The following is a 19,927-nucleotide window of genomic DNA, read 5'->3' as shown; positions in this document are numbered from 1 at the left end:
CATAAATAAGGAATGCTCTAGCTTCTGGGCATGGAGAGCCTGGAAGCTCAGCGGAGGAGGGCCTCCAGTAGGGCAAAGTGCTGTGCCTCCAGGCACAGGGCACCCTCCTGAAGCCCGGCTGGAGCTCAGAGGTGGAGGTGGGCCTTCTGCTCCTGCTTCAACTCAGTGTAGACACCATCCTTATGTAGCATGTCTTTCTGTTTGCAGCCCTGACTAGGAATGAGCTGCTCTGGGATGGGTTCTGGGGTTTCCCACCTCTTGGACCCAGAATTAACTCTCTTCCTTTCTGGGACCCATCTTCCAGAGTTCAGCAGGTATTATTTCAAATCCTCACACACAGGGCTGTGTTAAGACCTTTTCCCTCAATCGTGGTACACCTACTCTTCTAACAAAATCTACCTTGAATGATTTCAGGGGGCTTTGCCTTTCTCAGGGGGACCCTCCAAAGGATTCCACTGCCACCCTGCTAAGGAATGGCGCCTCAGGGAGTCACAGGTGGCCTTCTGCAACCCTCCCACTGAAAAAGAGGAAAAACTGCACAGATTGAATCTCTAGTGAGCCATTTCCCCAGCAGGGACTCCAGAGATAAATTTGATGCTTCAAATAATCAGGGTCTTCTAAGGAATATAACATGGGAAATAACACATTTATAAGATAGGATAGACTAAGTGCTAAATATAGGTTCAAAAAGTACTCACAGGGGGTTCTCTGGTGGTCTCATGGTTAGTATTTGACACTTCACTGTCATGGCCCTGGGTTCAATCCCTGGTTAGGGAACTGAGATCCCACAAGCCATGTGGCACAGTTAGGAAAAAAAAAAAAAAAAGAAGTACTCATTAATTCTGACTTATTGAATTGGGGAGAGTTTCACAGAGGAGGTATTTGACCTCGTTCTTTCAGGATAAGAAGGATTTAATAGATAATAAGGGAAGTGGCATTCCAGGAGGGGGTTGCAGAATGAGCCAGGCAGGGAAACTTGAAAGTGCAAGCTTTACTTAGGGAACAATAAAGGGTTCAGTGTTAATAAAGAGCAGAGTTCATAGCAGGTGGAACAGAACATGAAGCCGAACGATATAATGACCCACAAGGCCTTTAGTGTTGTGGGAAGAAGTTGGGTTTTCATTCTGGAGCAATTGGAAAAAGCCCATGGCAGGTTTCTCAAGATAGGAATGATCTGATCCTTCCCAGGATGAAGCAGTTTTATGAAGATCAAAGTTCATGCACGAGAAGGATGGAGAAATTCACAACGGGTCACCAGCTTGGTAGCTACTGCTACTGGCTTGGAAATGAGAGACAAAAGGAGGATAAGAGCAGACACGCACAGTTTTGGATATCATTTTGGGAAAATTTAAAGGCTCCCTTGAAACCCAACGAAGGTCACCAAGTTAAGACTTCTACTAAAATGGGAGCCATCTGTGCGCAACAGTAAGGCCACAAAGATGAATAAGACATTGTTCCTGCCCTCGAGGGCAGATGCACTCCAGTGAGAGGGATCAAACATACATTCAGACAGTGATACCTCAGCTAGCCAGTTACAGGACCTGCTGTACCACCTCTCCTATACCACATCCTCAAAGGGCTCTATGACCAAAAAAAAGATTTTAAAAAGCTGCTCCAGAAATCTGTCACCTTCATAAATGCTTCTTATTCTTGGTTTCTGTTTGATTCTTTCTCTCAGTACCAACTTCCTATTAAAAAAAAAAAAAAAAGAGTCAACAACATTAAATGGACACTGTGGATGTTTTACATTTTATACGTAATAAAAACCCAACATATAAATTCAGACCTGGGTCTAACTTACGCTGAAACTCTGAAAAACCTTTTTCCTGCCCACCTCTGACCTCATTCTCTGGTAATGCATGCCATTTCAGAACCTACTCTCTAATAGCTGATGCTTCTATGAGGATGTGAATCAATTTTAATTTGGACTTTAGTTTCTGCAGCAAGTGCTTTTGGAGATGCTCCTTCTAGAGAATGCCAGCTTGCACCTTTCAATTACAGCCAGATAATTAGGACGGAGGCTCACCTGCCGTCCATTCCATTTCTACGTGGGCGATGGGGGACCCATGTGGTATTTCTGAGCAACTGATACTTTCACCAAACATTGAAAGGGATCACCACCTGGAACGACTATAATGTTATATATCAATTATATCTCAGTTTTTTTTTTTTTTAAGGGAGTGTATTGTACAAACAGAGGCTGAAGAGGATTGTGCCAATTCTACATACCAGAGCAATCTGGGACACATGGCTTGGACGCCAAACTGGATTTTCCATGATATCCCAGTGTTTATGGGGTCTACATAGCAGAATATTTAAAGATGGGCTTGGTCTGGAAAATCTAGACCATGTGTTTGCTAGAAGAAGAAAACTACTTCTGACCTCAAGAAAACATGCAGTCTGGTCATAGAAAAAAGAAAAAAAAAAAAAAAGACCCTACTTGACAAAGGAACAAGTAAGTGAATGCTCAAATCAAAGTAAATTATTTAGATAAAAGGAAGGGAGGTTGTAAGGCATCTGAGAAAAGCTGCTGCCATGTAAGGGGGAGCATAAACGAGGGGGCAATGGAAAGAATTAGCATGTCAGGCACCACACACACTCACATGTAAGGTAATTTCTTTTCTTCTAATAATTAGAGAGTGTCCAGGTACAAGGCCAGGTCATTTCATACATATTTTCTCTCAATCCTCACAACTGTAATTCAGGTAGGGATTATTATTCTCATTTCATGAATGAGGAGGACAGAAGCTCAGAAAGAGTAAATAGCTTTCCCAGGACACGCAGCTATGAAATGACTGAGCCAAAACTAAAGCCCAGGTCTGTCTGAACCTTAAAGCTAAATTCTTTTCATACCACACGTTGTCCCTAACAAAGTTATTAGGACAACATAGATGAACCTCAATTATTGCACTAAGTAAAAGAAGCCAGGCACAAAATGTCACATATTGTATAACTCCTTTTATATAAACATCCAGAACAAGTAAATCTATTGACAGAGAAACCCAGTGGTTGCCAGGTGCTGGGGAGAAGGGAATGGTGGATAATTCATGAATACAGGGTTTCCTTGGGCATGAGGAAAATGTCTTGGAACTAGATGGAAATGATGGTGGTACAACTAGTGAATTCCTAGTGCCACTGAATTTACACTTTAAGATGGAGATGCATTCATTGTATGTTATGTGAATTTTACCTTCATTTTAAAAAGCTACTGGGAAAGAATTCAAGGAGACAAGACTAAGGAAATGAAAACCCACTCAGCATATCTGGGGCACAGTCAGCTACCTGAATCAAGTAGAATATGAGCCAACATTCCACGATGGACCAACATTTTCTTCTCAACTCAAATCAAAAGATCTGGGAAAAGATTTGAGTCTCTCCTTAGTTAAGAGTTCCCAAGCACAGACATCTGTGTTTCTCAATCATGGTAGATGAAGATACCCAAGATGATCCAAAATGACCCCAAAGCATTTTGGTGTTGCAAGGGGTAAAGTCCACCCCTCCACTGGGTGCCCTGAATTCAAAAGACACAATATTCTATTTGATCATTCTCAAGTGACCCTACAGGTCTGTGAAATATGGTCATTTCTAGGTTGCTTAGGAAAAACGGAGTCTCTGTGAATCTGAAATCCATGGAATCATCTCTTAGCTGGTGACCCAGCCAGTCACTAACTTCCCAACTCAACTGGCCTTGTTCTTGGCATTGAGGGTATAGAAACTCTCATAAAGAGCCTGCAGGTGGAGGTGGGGGGGGTGGGGGGATGAGGGGGGCAGGGACGGTGGGGGTTACTTGAGATACTTGATTTGGCTTTACTGTCTTTTATGTAGGAAGTGATGGGCACTAAGGCCACCCATGAAAGTGGGGCCTTCAGACACACCCCCAGGCAGTGGTCACTACTAAGCAGCAGAGTGCCTGGTGGTACAACTAGTGAATTCCTAAGTGCCACTGAATTTACACTTTAAAATGGAGACTCATTCATTGTATGTTATGTGAATTTTACACAGGGCTGCTCTCAGAGCTTCACTGCCCTTTCAGGCACTTTGGGAATGTTTGCCTTCTTTGTACTATTGACAGGGGCTTCTGTTGATCTGGAGTTTCACATGGCAAACGGACCCTTTCAAACCCTTGCAACCTTTCCAAAAGCCAGAGAAGGTGGGGAGTGTGATGGTTCCCCGCCCTTCCCCAGTCTCTGGCCTGCCTTTCTCACTGCTACAGTCAGCTCAAGGAGCCCTGGTGGAAAAGACATGTTTCCCTGGTGGACTTGTAGCTGAGATTCCTCCACAGCACAGGCTCTGTTTCTCAAAGGACTATTGAGAGGTGCCGGATGCAAGAATCAAACTCTGCAGCTACCCAGTTCTATCCATGATCGGGGTCATGAAAGTGCTCAGGAAGGTTCTCTTCCTAAGGATCAGTTCAGAGTTCTGCATGGTGGCAACTGTGACACTGAAAGTCACTAGAGTGTCCGACACGGGGCACGCCAACGCTGCCCTCTAGGGGCCTCCTGCTGGTCCAGCGGGTAAGAAGCCACCTGCCACATTCCAATAACAGTGCTATAGAGTGTCCAACACGGGGCACGCCAACGCTGCCCTCTAGGGGCCTCCTGCTGGTCCAGCGGGTAAGAAGCCACCTGCCACATTCCAATAACAGTGCTATAGAGTGTCCAACACGGGGCACGCCAATGCTGCCCTCTAGGGGCCTCCTGCTGCTCCAGCGCGTAAGAAGCCACCTGCCACATTCCAATAACAGTGCTATAGAGTGTCCAACACGGGGCACGCCAACGGTGCCCTCTAGGGGCCTCCTGCTGGTCCAGCGGGTAAGAAGCCACCTGCCAAGGCAGGGGACACAGGTTTGATCCCTGGTCTAGCAAGATCCTACGTGCTGCAGAACCACAAATGCCCCTGCGCCACAACTACTGAGGTGGCATGCCTTAGAGCCCATGCTCTGCAACAAGAGAAGCCACCACAATGAGAAGCCCGCGCACTGCAATGAAGAGTAGCCGCGACTAGAGCAAGCATACGTGCAGCAGTGAAGACCAGCACAGCTGAAAATAAATGAAAGGATTCCATCTAAAGCTTCATGTAACCTAGTCAAGGGCTCCTTGCAGTGATTGTCCTGTGGCTCAGTGGTAAAGAATTTTCCTGCAGTGCAAGTGATTCAGGTTCGATCCCTGGGTCAAGAAGATCCCCTGGAGAAGGAAATGGCAACGCACACCAGTAGGCTTGCCTGGGAAATCCCATGGACGGAAGAGCCTGGCGGGCTACAGTCCATACGGTCACAGAAGAGTGAGACAGGACTTAGTGAATAAACAATAAAAATGAGGTATAATGTGCTGCAGCCTGAGCAACATTTGAGAGGACCTCAGCCATCCCAGTGGAATAACTGTTCAAGGGTTCTATGCCATGCTCTGCCAAACTCCCCCTGAAATGCTCTGAGCAGCACCCAGTGAGATGTCCAATATGGTGCTAAGCATAATGCCTACAGCCCAACAAATGCCCATTTCATGGCCTGCATGGTGCCCAATGAATGGCCTTCAAACCCTAGAGGATGCCTCTCTCCTGCCCACAATGCCCCAGGCAGTCCCCTAGGATTGCCTTGGTAGCCTCCTGATGATTCCAACCCCACTGCAGCGTCTCCATAGAATCCTGGAGTCATCAAAAAGCCACATAATATAATTTAATCAAAATAAACAACTTGTTCCAAACCTGAAGACAACAAAGAATATGTAAAACCCCAGATACTAATATAACAGACTTTGGTTTTATTTTGAGATTCCTTTTTACATTGTTTTAAAAATAGCATGCAATAAATACTCATTGTAAAATAAAACAATACAAGCACAGAGTACAGAAATCAAGGATAAAGTGAAATTCTCTGTTCTTTTCCTCTCCCTTCCATCTCCCATAAAGCCCTCTTTCTAAAATTAGCCACTGTTCATTTGGCTTGTGTCCTTTCAAATGTGTTCCATGTATTGCTCAACATATATATTTTATGCATATAATTCTCTCTTTTTTTTACACATACTAGATAACACTGATTCACTCTTCCAAAACATTTTTTATTTAATATAATGTGATCATCTTTCCACATCTGTGCATAAGTGTTTACATCATCATCTTTGATTAATGCATATTATTCCATAGTACAGAGATATGATTATTTATTTAACCAGTCCTAAAGAAATGCAAAAAAGCAAAATGGCTGTCTGGGGAGGCCTTACAAATAGCTGTGAAAAGAAGAGAACCGAAAAGCAAAGGAGAAAAGGAAAAATATAAACATCTGAATGCAGAGTTCCAAAGAATAGCAAGAAGAGATAAGAAAGCCTTCTTCAGTGATCAATGCAAAGAAATAGAGGAAAACAACAGAATGGGAAAGACTAGGGATCTCTTCAAGAAAATCAGAGATACCAAAGGAACATTTCATGCAAAGATGGGCTCAATAAAGGACAGAAATGGTAGGGACCTAACAGAAGCAGAAGATATTAAGAAGAGGTGGCAAGAATACACAGAAGAACTGTACAAAAAAGATCTTCATGACCCAGATAATCACGATGGTGTGATAACTGACCTAGAGCCAGACATCCTGGAATGTGAAGTCAAGTGGGCCTTAGAAAGCATCACTACGAACAAAGCTAGTGGAGGTGATGGAATTCCAGTTGAGCTCTTTCAAATCCTGAAAGATGATGCTGTGAAAGTGCTGCACTCAATATGCCAGTAAATTTGGAAAACTCAGCAGTGGCCACAGGACTGGAAAAGGTCCGTTTTCATTCCAATCCCAAGGAAAGGCAATGCCAAAGAATGCTCAAACTACTGCACAATTGCACTCATCTCACACGCTAGTAAAGTAATGCTCAAAATTCTCCAAGCCAGGCTTCAGCAATATGTGAACCGTGAACTTCCTGATGTTCAAACTGGTTTTAGAAAAGGCAGAGGAACCAGAGATCAAATTGCCAACATCTGCTGGATCATGGAAAAAGCAAGAGAGTTCCAGAAAAGCATTTATTTCTGCTTTATTGACTATGCCAAAGCCTTTGACTGTGTGGATCACAAGAAACTGTGGAAAATTCTGAAAGAGATGGGAATACCAGACCACCTCACCTGCCTCTTGAGAAATTTGTATGCAGGTCAGGAAGCAACAGTTAGAACTGGACGTGGAACAACAGGCTGGTTCCAAATAGGAAAAGGAGTACGTCAAGGTTGTATATTATCACCCTGCTTATTTAACTTATATGCAGAGTACATCATGAGAAACACTGGACTGAAAGAAACACAAGCTGGAATCAAGATTGCCAGGAGAAATATCAATAACCTCAGATATGCAGATGACACCACCCTTATGGCAGAAAGTGAAGAGGAACTAAAAAGCCTCTTGATGAAAGTGAAAGTGGAGAGTGGAAAAGTTGGCTTAAAGCTCAACATTCAGAAAACGAAGATCATGGCATCCGGTCCCATCACTTCATGGGGAATAGATGGGGAAACAGTGGAAACAGTGTCAGACTTTATTTTTGGGGGCTCCAAAATCACTGCAGATGGTGACTGCAGCCATGAAATTAAAAGACGCTTACTCCTTGGAAGGAAAGTTATGACCAACCTAGATAGCATATTCAAAAGCAGAGACATTACTTTGCCAACAAAGGTTCGTCTAGTCAAGGCTATGGTTTTTCCTGTGGTCATGTATGGCTGTGAGAGTTGGACTGTGAAGAAGGCTGAGCGCTGAAGAATGGATGCTTCTGAACTGTGGTGTTGGAGAAGACTCTTGAGAGTCCCTTGGACTGCAAGGAGATCCAACCAGTCCATTCTGAAGGAGATCAGCCCTGGGCTTTCTTTGGAAGGAATGATGCTAAAGCTGAAACTCCAGTACTTTGGCCACCTCATGTGAAGAGTTGACTCATGGGAAAAGACTCTGATGCTGGGAGGGATTGGGGGCAAGAGGAGAAGGGGACAACAGAGGATGAGATGGCTGGATGGCATCACTGACTTGATGGACGTGAGTCTGGGTTAACTCCGGGAGTTGGTGATGGACAGGGAGGCCTGGTGTCCTGCGATTCATGGGATCGCAGAGTCGGACACGACTGAGCAACTGACCTGATCTGATCTGATCTGATCTGTTAATGGCATTTACAGCATTTCCCTTTTTCACTGCTACAAGCAACATTGAAATGAACATCCTTTAAATTTTGACAATATTGCAACATTACTCTCCAAAAAAGATTATAAAAACTTACACTTGACACAACTGACAAACACAATGCAAATCTTTCCATTTCTTCTAGAAAGCCATCAATCAATTTCATTTCACAAGTTCTAGGAGGCAAAAGGTTCACAACTCAAGTTTCGGGCTGAGTGGGAGGGCCCGTTCTCACTGGGATCAGCTATAGCTTCCATGTCTTACAACTTGTAAGCTGGAGGCCAGTTTTTGGCACTTTCTCTCAGCTTGGGTGTCCGACCCCTCCTAGTTGCCAGCAATGAAGACCTGTGCTCAGCACACAGGAGGCAGGCTTGACTCACATGGCCATCAGGGTCTGAAGTGCTTCTGTTGCCCCCAGGCCTGTCTCCAGAGACCCCAAGAGTGGCAGGGCCTCCTCCAGTTCCCACAGAGAAGCAGTCTTTCTGTCTAATAGGCTGATGTCCTGGTCCGTGGATTTCTCTTCAGTTCCCACTTGGAAGGAACCCAGTGGCCACGGCTCCTCCCTCTTTTCACTGCTCCTCCCAGCCCTGCTTCCTCTAGCTCAGCCCAGCCTTAGCCCCAGCATCTTCACCACCAACAGTCGCTGAGATTCTCGAGATGTCCACTTCTCTACCTGCTGTCTTAGGTGAATAAGAATTCACCTCATCCTCTAGAACTGAGGATTTGGACATCTGACTCTAACTCATATCATAGCTACCCAGGCATCTCTCTGTGTTCCCCTCCCTCCTGCAATTCCAGGGCCTCACGTGTCATTCATTCATCAATCAAATATTTATTATGTGTCATGGACATTTTCTACCAAATTGCAAAATTCCTAAAAGAATTTATATACACAGGAAGCTCTGTATTTTTATTGCAATATGGATGGCAAGATATTGAAATTTTTAAATGCATTATGATAGACTGGGTATAACCAATCCTTCTTCTGAAATAGATGCATTCTGAGGCAGTTACCATTATAGTCCTCCATCCCATTCCATTGAAACTGTGTAATAATAGCCAAGATGTATTAAGTGTGTTGGTCAGCATGTGTTGGTCTAAGATGTGCTTATGTATCAATAATCCCCCCAACAACAACCCTGTGAGATAAGTACTATTGTCATCCCCATTTTATAGGTGAAGATTTAAGGCTAAATGAATCACCTAAGCTTACCCGGGCTATAATTAACAGAGCCAGGGTCCAAACCGAGGTATTTGATACCAGAACCTGCACTCTTAACCGCTGTGGCATTCTGCCTCTCCATAGCAGTTTTCTACAAAAGATCTTTGGGCAAAAGTCCAAAAAGTTCATCAATGGCAGCTTTGGGAGGCCTGAAAGATGAGGGATCTGGGCCTAAAATGAAAGTTACAGCCATGGGCTCTGGTCAACATAGCCCCTAAGCAGATTTGAGGATTTCCTGGCAGTGGGCACCACTGTATCTAGCATGTTCCAAAGATATGATGAGAGAGATCCTCAGAGGCTGATGCTGAGGACACAGAGCTCTCTATTCTGTTCTGCTTCCAGGGCTCCTGCTGATGAAAGGTAGCCGTTCACTTTTATTTTAAGCCTTGTCATCTCCAGGCTTCACTGCATGGCAGTTAACATGCACTTAAGTTTTAAGGGCAAGGACTCTGGGGTCAGAGTGTCCTGGTCTATCCAAACCCTGGCTCTATGACTCTTCAGATGTATGACTTTGGGATAATTTACTTAACATATCCATTTCCAATGTGCAAAATGGTGGAAATAATATCTTTCTCAGAAAGTTGTGAAGGTTTATGTGATGATGGAATGCATATAAAGTACTTTAAAAGTACCAATAAATGTGAACTATTTCAATACGATCCTGAAGACTGGCTGACCACTTAGGAACAGCTGAGGCCATGAACATAAAGCCACAACAAAAATATTTGATCTTGTATAGGTGCGATGCAAGGTGCATTCAGAATGGGGGAAGATGGCATTGGAATGGCAATTTGAGTGAAAATAACTATATTTGTGTACTAGGGCTGCTCAACAAACACCACAGACTGAAAGACTTAAACAGCAGTCATTTATTGGCTCTTATTTCTAGAGGCTGGAAGTCCAAGATCAAGGTGTCAACAGGGTGGTTTCTTCTTTTTTTTTTTTCTAATCAGCTGTGAGATTTTATTTTATTTTTTATTTTTTTGGCTTTATTTTTTTTTATTTTATTTTATTTTATTTTTTAACTTTACAATATTGTATTGGTTTAGCCATATATCAACTTGAATCCACCACACATATACACGTGTTCCCCATCCTGAACCCTCCTCCCTCCTCCCTCCTTGTACCATCCCTCTGGTTCGTCCCGGTGCACCAGCCCCAAGCATCCAGTATCATGCATCGAACCAGTCTTCTGAGGTCTGTGAGGGAAGGATCAGTTCCACAACTCTCTTCTAGGCATAGATGTGTCTGTATATCACCCATCCTCAATGTATGTCTCTGTAACTAAATTCCCCCTTTTTATAAGGATACCAATCCTGTTGGATTAGGGTCCATCTTACTGACCTCAATTTTAACTTGATTACTTCTGAAAAGACTATATCTCCAAATAAGGTCACATTCTGAAGTCCTAAGAGCTAGCATTTCAACATATGAATATTCAGGTGATATAATTTAACCAAAAACAACTGCTAATGAAAAATGTTACCATTTATCGAATGACTACCATGTCACATTATAAATTCTGACTTATTTAAAACCAACAGCAATACAAACAGTTAATGCAGCTCAATGTAAAAAAAAAAAAAAAAGCGAACAACCCAAACAAAAAATAGGTGGAAGCTCTAAATAGACATTTCTCCAAAGAAGACATTCAGGTGGCCAAAATGCACATGAAAAGATGCTCAGCATCACTAATAATTAGAGAAATGCAAACCAAAACTACAGAGGTATCACCTCACACTCACCAGAATGAGCCTCATCAAAAAGTCTACAAACAACAAATGCTGGAAATGTGGAGAAAAAGGAACTCTCCTACACTGCAGGTGGAAATGTAAGTTGGTACAGTCACTGTGGAGAACAGTATGGAGGGCCCTTTGGAAAACTTCAACTACCATCAGTTCAGTTCAGTTCAGTCACTCAGCCATGTCCGACTCTTTGCAACCCCATGAATCGCAGCACGCCAGGCCTCCCTGTCCATCACCAACTCCCGGAGTTAACCCAGACTCACGTCCATCGAGTCAGTGATGCCATCCAGCCATCTCATCCTCTGTCGTCCCCTTCTCCTCCTGCCCCCAATCCCTCCCAGCATCAGAGTCTTTTCCAGTGAGTCAAGTCTTCTCAGGAGGTGGCCAAAGTACTGGAGTTTCAGCTTTAGCATCATTCCTTCCAAAGAAATCCCAGGGCTGATCTCCTTCAGAATGGACTGGTTGGATCTCCTCGCAGTCCAGGGGACTCTCAAGAGTCTTCTCCAACACCACAGGTCAAAAGCATCAATTCTTTGGCACTCAGCTTTCTTCACAGTCCAACTCTCACATCCATACATGACCACAGGAAAAACCATAGCCTTGACTAGACGGACCTTTGTTGGCAAAGTAATGTCTCTGCTTTTCAATATGCTATCTAGGTTGGTCATAATTTTTCTTCCAAGGAGTAAGCATCTTTTAATTTCATGGCTGCAGTCACCATCTGCAGTGATTTTGGAGCCCAAAAAAATAAAGTCTGACACTGTTTCCACATGACCCAGCAATCCCACTCCAGGGCATATTCTCAGAGAAAACCTTAATCCAAAAAGATACACACACCCCAGTGTTCACTGCAGCACTGCTTCTAATAACTAAGATATGGAAACGACCTAAATATCCATTGACAGAGGAATGGATAAAGAAGACATGGTACACACGTACAACGGAATATTCGTCATAAAAAAGAGAAAATAATGTCATTTTCAGCAACAGGTTGGGCTTAGAGATTGTCATATTGAATGAAGTAAGTCAGACAAAGACAAATATCACTTAAATGTGGAATCTAAAAATAATGGTACAAATGAACTTTTTTACAAAACAGAAATAGAGTCACAAATAGAGAAAACAAACTTAAAGCTGTGTGCATGCTAAGTCGCTTCAGTTGTGTCTGACTCTTTGTGACCTTATGGACTATATAGCCTACCAGGCTTCTCTGTCCATGGGATTCTCCCATCAAGAATCCTGGAGCAGGTTGCCATGCCCTCCTCCAGGGGATCTTCCCAACCCAGAGATTGAATCCATGTCTTTCACATCTCCTGCATTGGCAGGCAGGTTCTTTACCACTAACGCCACCTGGGAAGCCCCCAAACTTAAAGCTACCAGGAAGGAAAGGGGGGAGGGATAAATTGGGAGATTGGGATTGATATATACACACTAATATATATAAAACAGATAACTAATAAAGACCTACTGTATAGCACAGGGCACTTTACTCAACATTCTGTAATGACCTACATGGGTAAAGAATCTAAAAAAGAGTGGATATACATATATGTATAACTAATTTACTTTGCTGTACAGCAGAAAGTAACACATTGTAAATCAACTACACTCCAATAAAAATTATTTTTAAAAATTCATAGGAAATCTTCAGCTATTTGCTAAGAAAATCAAGATTCAGATTTTATCCAAGATTAAACACCTAGCTAGTCACCAGTGGATCAGGATTTGGATCAGGACTGTCTGACTTCAAGCTTGTGCTCTTTAAATACCATTAATACTATTCCTTTGCATTGGTTCCTAACTAGCCAGTGACTTGAGATCATTCCTCTGAAGGTAGAAGGGCTTATCTAATCCTGTTCCCACCTCTAGAGCTCCTTTGCAAGAAAGCGGACTTAGTTCTGTTCCCACACAAATCCATGGGGACTTCAGAAAGTCATAGACTAGCAGAGCAGGAAGAAGCCTGTGATGTCATTCAATCCATCCCCTGCTTTATCAGTGAAGCATGAGTTACTTGCACAAGGTCATACAGGAAGAAAGGGACAGTGTAGAATCTGTTCTCTACCCAACACTGCCTTAGCCATAAAAAATTCTGAACTTTGTTAAATGATCTAAATTATTTAGCAAATTGTTTAACAGATTTAAGCCATTTATAAAAAATCAGGAGATGAATAATTTTAATCAAACAATCTGATACTATACAAAATAGCCAGGGGTAGGTCTGTACTGCAACATCCTCCAGTTTTAATTACCAAATGGCTGGAATGATAGCCAGTGCCTCGTATTTGTCATAAGAAATATTGTTTCTTAGATAGTTTATTTTCTATGTCAATGCTTTAGATAATAAGAAAGGGAAAAGGTAATCTGTTCTTGTCACAGGAATTGTTACATAAAAAATGAACAAACACATCAAATTTCTATATCCATCCTCCAGACTATAAAACTGGTGTTTTTCCATAACAGCATCCATCTTCTCTCAATCAACAGCTCTGGGGCACAACCACCTGGCCGGGTTCTGGGGCAAATGCCGTCTGCCATGCTGGCTTTCTCTGTCCCAGAATACAGCCTGAGTTTCTTATGAACATCAATCAGGCAAAATATCAACAGACTTGAGGCAGCAACATGACTGTAAGGCTGGTAGGGACAGGTGTGATTCCATGAAGAGTCAAAGTTCCAGTAGTTTCAGACCCAACTTTGCCTCTTAGAAACAGTACACCTTTCAGATCCTTTAACTTTCTAAAACTCAATTTCCCCATCTTTAAGATGCGAGAAATATTAATAGTTGCCCGCAGGACAGTTTGTGAGGTTTAAACAAGATGAATGTTGAGAAAATGCACAGCACAGGGACTGGCACTTAGTAGGAGCTTAAATCCGTTTTTTGTTTTTTTTTTTATTGAAAACATATGGCAAATAACTTTGTTTCCTCTAAAACTGATCTGGGGTAATCTATTATATGAATTGAATTCATATTATATGAATTATATGAATCTGTATATGAAGAAATCTTCCTTTCTTCATATACAAATAGGAAGGAACTGAGACTATCATGGCTTCTAACGTGGCCAATCTCTGTTCTAATGCTGCCACCTGCTGCCAAAGAGCCGACATCCCATGCTATTATTTCAAGGGTTGCCCTGAAATAATGGGATGAGGCTAGACAAATTCCTCGCCAGCACACTTCACTTCATCTCCATCCTTCAGACCCGGACCAAGGACACACTTGCCTTATCTGATCCTGAGGTTACAGCTGAATTTCCTTGGCAGGAAGGACATTTCCAACAGAGGCTGACTTTTCCCAATATGTCTCATTTTCCAACACTGGGAACACGAGGACAGCCCTGGGCTGAGCCACACTGAAGTCAAAAAGTTGTATGCAGGGAGTCCCCTGGTGATCCAGTGGTTAAGAATCCACCTGGCAATGCAGGGGACACAGGTTCAAATCCTGCTTGGGAGAACTAAGATCCCACATGCTGTAGAGCAACTAAGCCTGTGAGCCACAACTATGGAGCCCACAGGCCCCAACTAGAGAGCCGGTGCACGCAACAAAAGATTCCACATGATGCAACTAAGACCCATTGCAGCCAAATAAATACATAATAATTAAAAAAAAAAAGTGGTACACAACATGTATGTTCTGCTGAAACTGCATAATGTGACCCACACTGGTTCTATAAAATTCAGATTATCTACCAATACTTAAATATCACATTTCACCTAAAAATGTGGACTTTCAGATTGTTAAAAATCTAAGGTTATGGCAACCCATGACCCACAGTTAGCTAGAGCTGAGTAGCAAATGGCCCTTTAGCCTGAGCAGGCCTCGACCAGTTTGGCACTACCCATCCCCACTGGATCTTAAGCTTGACCCGTCTCACTTGGTAAGATTACCTTGTTGACCCCTGGCCCCAGCTCTACACAAACTGTTGTCTCCCTTACCTCCACCACAAAGTCTTGTGGAGAATAGGGTGGCTAAATAGAGTAGGACTGATTTATACTTTCAAGTAATCATAATGATTAGTAATTACCAAGTATTTAGTTTACATCAGGCACAGAGAAGAGCATTTTGACCCTAACTTTTGACCTCAAAAATATTTCCATCCCATTGTGTATTTAGATCTGATGAAATAAAAAATCACTAACATCCAATTCATAATAAATATTACTTGCAGAAATTATCTATCCAAAACAAACACTGCAATGCCAAAAACTTCAAACAAGAAAATATATTATTGATTTTTAAATGACTAAAAGAATCACATCCTGGTGGTCCAGTGATTAAGATTCTGTGCTCCCAACACAGGGGGCAAAGTTTCAGTCCCTGGTCAGGGAAGATCCCACATGCCGAGTCCATAACCCCCCCTACCCACGAAAAAGAATCACTTCTTCTAGGTATTAATGAAAACAATAAAACATGAACTCAAAATTTTATGTGAAAAAAGTAGAATCTTCTTCACAAAATTTTAATCTGATCATTTGACCCATGGGTATTGTACTTGTGAAAAGTAATGGCCTTGGAAATTCCCTGGCAGTCTAGTGGTTAGGACTCAGGAGCCAGTTTCCATCCCTGGTTGGGGAACTAATCCCACAAGACATGCTATGTGGCCCCCAAACACACACACACACACACACACACACACACACACACACACACACACACCAGACCAACCAAACAAACAAAAAGCAATGACCAAAAAGAAAACTCACAGTAACAAGTTATAACCAGTCAAACTCTGTAGGAAAAAAAAAAAAGGTAATTAGTTGAATCTTTGTCAAAAAATCTCAATGGAAAAAATTTACCCTTCATACAAACAATTTCAGGAAAATAAAAATTTAACTGGAAAAAAAGTAAATATATTCCATAGAAAATTCATGATGCAATATTTGGCTTATTAACTGCCCCCTCTACCTAATATCCGGAGAAGACAATGGCACCCCACTCCAGTACTCTTGCCTGGAAAATCCCATAGATGGAGGAGCCTGGTAGGCTGCAGTCCATGGGGTCACCAAGAGTCAGACATGACTGAGCGACCTCACTATAACTTTTCACTTTCCACTTTCATGCATTGGAGAAGGAAATGGCAACCCACTCCAGTGTTCTTGCCTAGAGAATCCCAGGGATGCGGGAGCCTGGTGGGCTGCCGTCTATGGGGTCGCACAGAGTCAGACATGACTGAAGTGACTTAGAAGCAGCAGCTACCTAATATCACAGAAAATTCATGTCAATAACCCAGCATGAATCTGTCCATGTATTTCTCCATATTTATATAATGTCACATATTCATATTCTCATTGGGGAAAACTTTTCATTGTTTCTCTTATAGAAATTGGATTTGTATTATCTACATTTCTGGCTAGAGATAGCATGCAACATTGCATGCAAAGATGGGCCCAATAAAGGACAGAAACAGTATGGACCTAAAAGAAGCAGAAGATATTAAGAAGAGGTGGCAAGAATATACAGAAGAACTATACAAAAAAGATCTTCATGACCCAGATAACTGTGATGGTGTTATCACTCACCTAGAGCCAGACATCCTGGAGTACGAAGTCAAGTGGGCCTTAGGAAGCATCACTATGAACAAAGCTAGTGGAGGTGATGGAATTCCAGTTGAGCTATTTCAAATCCTGAAAGATGATGCTGTGAAAGTGCTGCACTCAATATGCCAGCAAATTTGGAAAACTCAGCAGTGGCCACAGGACTGGAAAAGGTCAGTTTTCATTCCAATCCCAAAGAAAGGCAATGCCAAAGAATGTTCAAACTACAGCACAATTGCACTCATCTCACACACTACCAAGGTAATGCTCAAAATTCTCCAAGCCAGGCTTCAACGATACATGAACCATGAACTTTGAGATGTTCAAGCTGGTTTTGGAAAAGGCAGAGGAACCAGAGATCAAATTGCCAACATCTGCTGGATCATCGAAAAAGCAAGAGAGTTCCAGAAAAACATCTACTTCTGCTTTACTGACTATGCCAAAACCTTTGACTGTATGGATTACAACAAACTGTGGAAAATTCTTGAAGAGATGGGACTATCAGACCACCTTACCTGACTCCTGAGAAATCTGTATGCAGGTCAAGAAACAACAGTTAGAACTAGACATGGAACAATGGACTGGTTCCAAATTGGGAAAGGTGTACATCAAGGCTGTATATTGTCACCCTGTTTATTTAACTTATATGCAGAGTATATCATGTGAAATGCCAGGCTGGATGAAGCACAAGCTGGAATCAAGATTGCTGTGAGAAATATCAGTAACCTCAGATACACAGATGACACTACCCTAATGGAAGAAAGTAAAGAAGAACTAGAGCCTCTTGATGAAAGTGGAAAAGGAGAGTGAAAAAGCTGGCTTACAACTCAACATTCAAAAAGCTAAGATTATGGCATCTGGTCCCATCACTTCATGGCATATAGATGGGGAAACAATGGAAGACTTTGACAGGGAAACAACGATGCAAAGAACTGACTGATGCGAAGAACCACCTGATGCAAAGAACTGACTCATTGGAAAAGACCCTGATGCTGGGAAAGATTGAAGGCAGGAGGAGAAGGGGATGACAGAGAATGAGATGGTTGGATGGCATCACCAACTTGATGGACATGAGTTTGAGTTTCCTTTAATGGGGAAACAATGACAGACTTTATTTTCTTGGGCTTGAAAATCACTGTAGAAGGTGGCTGCAGCCATGAAGCTAAAAGATGCTTGCTCCTTGAAAGAAAAGCTATGAGCAACCTAGACAACATACTAAAAAACAGAGACATTACTTTGCCAACAAAGGTCCAACTAGTCAAAGCTATGGTTTTTCCAACTGTCATGCATAGATATGAAAGTTGGACCATAAAGAAAAGTGAGTGCCAAAGAATTGATGCTTTTGAACTGTGGTGTTGAAGAAGACTCTTGAGAGTCCCTTGGACTGCAAGGAGATCCAACCAGTCAAACTAAAGGAAACCAGTCCTGAATATTCATTGGAAGGACTGATACTGAAGCTGAAACTCCAACACTTTGGCCACCTCGTGCGAAGAACTGACTCATTGGGAAAGACCCTGATGCTGGGAAAGATTGAAGGCAGGAGGAGAAGGAGATGACAGAGGATGAGGTGGTTGGATGGCATCATCAACTTGATGGACATGAGTTTGAGCAAGCTTGGGGAGTTGGTGATGAACAGAGAAGCCTGGCATGCTGCAGTGCATGGGGTCACAAAGAGTCGGACACAAATGAGTGACTGAACCGACTGACTGACATTTCTGGCATCTTGTTTTTCTCACTTTATGTTATCCTACAGTTTACAGTGTGCTGGGTGGTCCCTGGCTCTGTCTCTTGCTTCAACAGTGTTTTACTAGAACAGACCCAGCAATGCCCCATCCTCCAGCCTTCAGCCCCCCTCCAAACTTTCTTCCAGTCGCAACCTTGGGAAGTAGCCACTCAGCTCTCCTTGGCCTCCAGGACCAGTCAACACCATTTTTTGAATTTAACTCATTACCAGTCAACCATGAGCTCCCAGATTCCTGAGAATTATTCCACCAAAATGAAGGCTGCCGTCAACCGCCTGGGTCAATAAGCTTCTGCCAACCTTTTACACCTACCTCTCTCTGGGCTTCTATTTCCATGATGACAATGTGGCTCGGGACAACGTGTGTCACTTCTTCCATGAATTGGTTGAGGAGAAGCTGAAGGATGCCGAGCCTCTCTTGGAAATGCAAAACCAGCGTGGTGCCACGTCATTTTCTAGGACATGAAGAAGCCATCGGCAACATGAGCGGAAAAACCCAGGATGCCATGGAAGCCGCGTTCTTGGGGAGAAGAACCTTAACCTTTCCAGGCCCTTTTGGATCTGCATGCCCTGGGTTCTGCCCAGGCAGATCCCACCTCTGTGACTTCCTGGAGAGCCACTTCCTAGATGAGCAGGTGAAACTCATCAAGAAGATGGGCAACCATCTGACCAACCGAAGCTGAGCTGGGTGAGTATGTTTTCGAAAGGCTCACCTCAAGCGTGACAGGAGCCTCCAAAGCCCAGCAGCCTTTGAGGAACCCTTCTGGCTTCAGGGCTTCTACTTGAAGCTCTTCTCTGGGCCGTTCGGCAGCTTTTTAACCACCCTGGAGCCCTCTCCCAAGCCTTGGACCAAAGGAGAACAATAAAGATTTCACAGCCACCCCCTCCAAAAAAGACAAAGAGAGAGAATAAAAAAGCACAGCGTCTTACAGAAACCCTTCCAAATCAGAATGAGTTCATTTGTATAAGAGAAAGTCTTTAAGAGGGATTGCTAGATTGAAGAAAAGATAATGTTTTTTTTTATTTTTAGAAGATCTCTTTACAAACCGACTGATGTAATTCATATATCCCTTGCCAAAGTGTGCAAGTACCTTTTTCTCTGTATCTCACCACCAGTAGCTGGCTCTACTGTTTCTAACAATCAGGCAAAGGTAATGAATAACCTCATTGTTACTTTAATTTGCATTTCTCTAACTTCTAATGAATTTGAGCACCTTTTCATATGTTTACTGGCAACTGAATTTGTTCTACCACAAAAATGCCTATTTATATGCTAGGCCATTTTTTATTGGATAGTTCATGTTCGTCCTGCCATTGTTAAAGAGTTCTTGGTGTATTTTCATTACAAATTTTCTACCTATCACTTGCATTATAATTGTTCTTTTCAAATTTGTCATCTATTTACTTTGCCCATGATATCTTTGCCATATAAGAGTGTGAATTTTTATATAGATAAATACAGTTAAGCTTCTGGTTTAAAAGATCTTTCTTCATCCAACTCTCAGAAAATCTAAGAATGTAACCTCCCAGAGTATCTTGCAAGATATTATAGCTTAATTTTTTTA

General features: G+C 42.6%; 1 long non-coding RNA gene across 1 annotated transcript; it reads right to left on the bottom strand.

Moving 5' to 3' along the window:
• Positions 1-999: 999 nt before the first annotated feature.
• Positions 1,000-18,958, bottom strand: LOC129628093 (uncharacterized). The gene is made up of 3 exons (XR_008702722.1): positions 18,676-18,958; positions 15,791-15,816; positions 1,000-1,688 (listed from the first exon to the last, which is right to left on the bottom strand). It is a non-coding gene; the product is annotated as an uncharacterized LOC129628093 (long non-coding RNA).
• Positions 18,959-19,927: the final 969 nt, after the last annotated feature.

The sequence above is a fragment of the Bubalus kerabau genome, chromosome 15 (genome assembly GCF_029407905.1).
Source record: "Bubalus kerabau isolate K-KA32 ecotype Philippines breed swamp buffalo chromosome 15, PCC_UOA_SB_1v2, whole genome shotgun sequence".
NCBI lineage: Eukaryota > Metazoa > Chordata > Mammalia > Artiodactyla > Bovidae > Bubalus > Bubalus kerabau.
The sequence above is the reverse complement of the archived record's forward strand: the minus strand, read 5'-3'. Positions and strand labels throughout refer to the sequence as shown.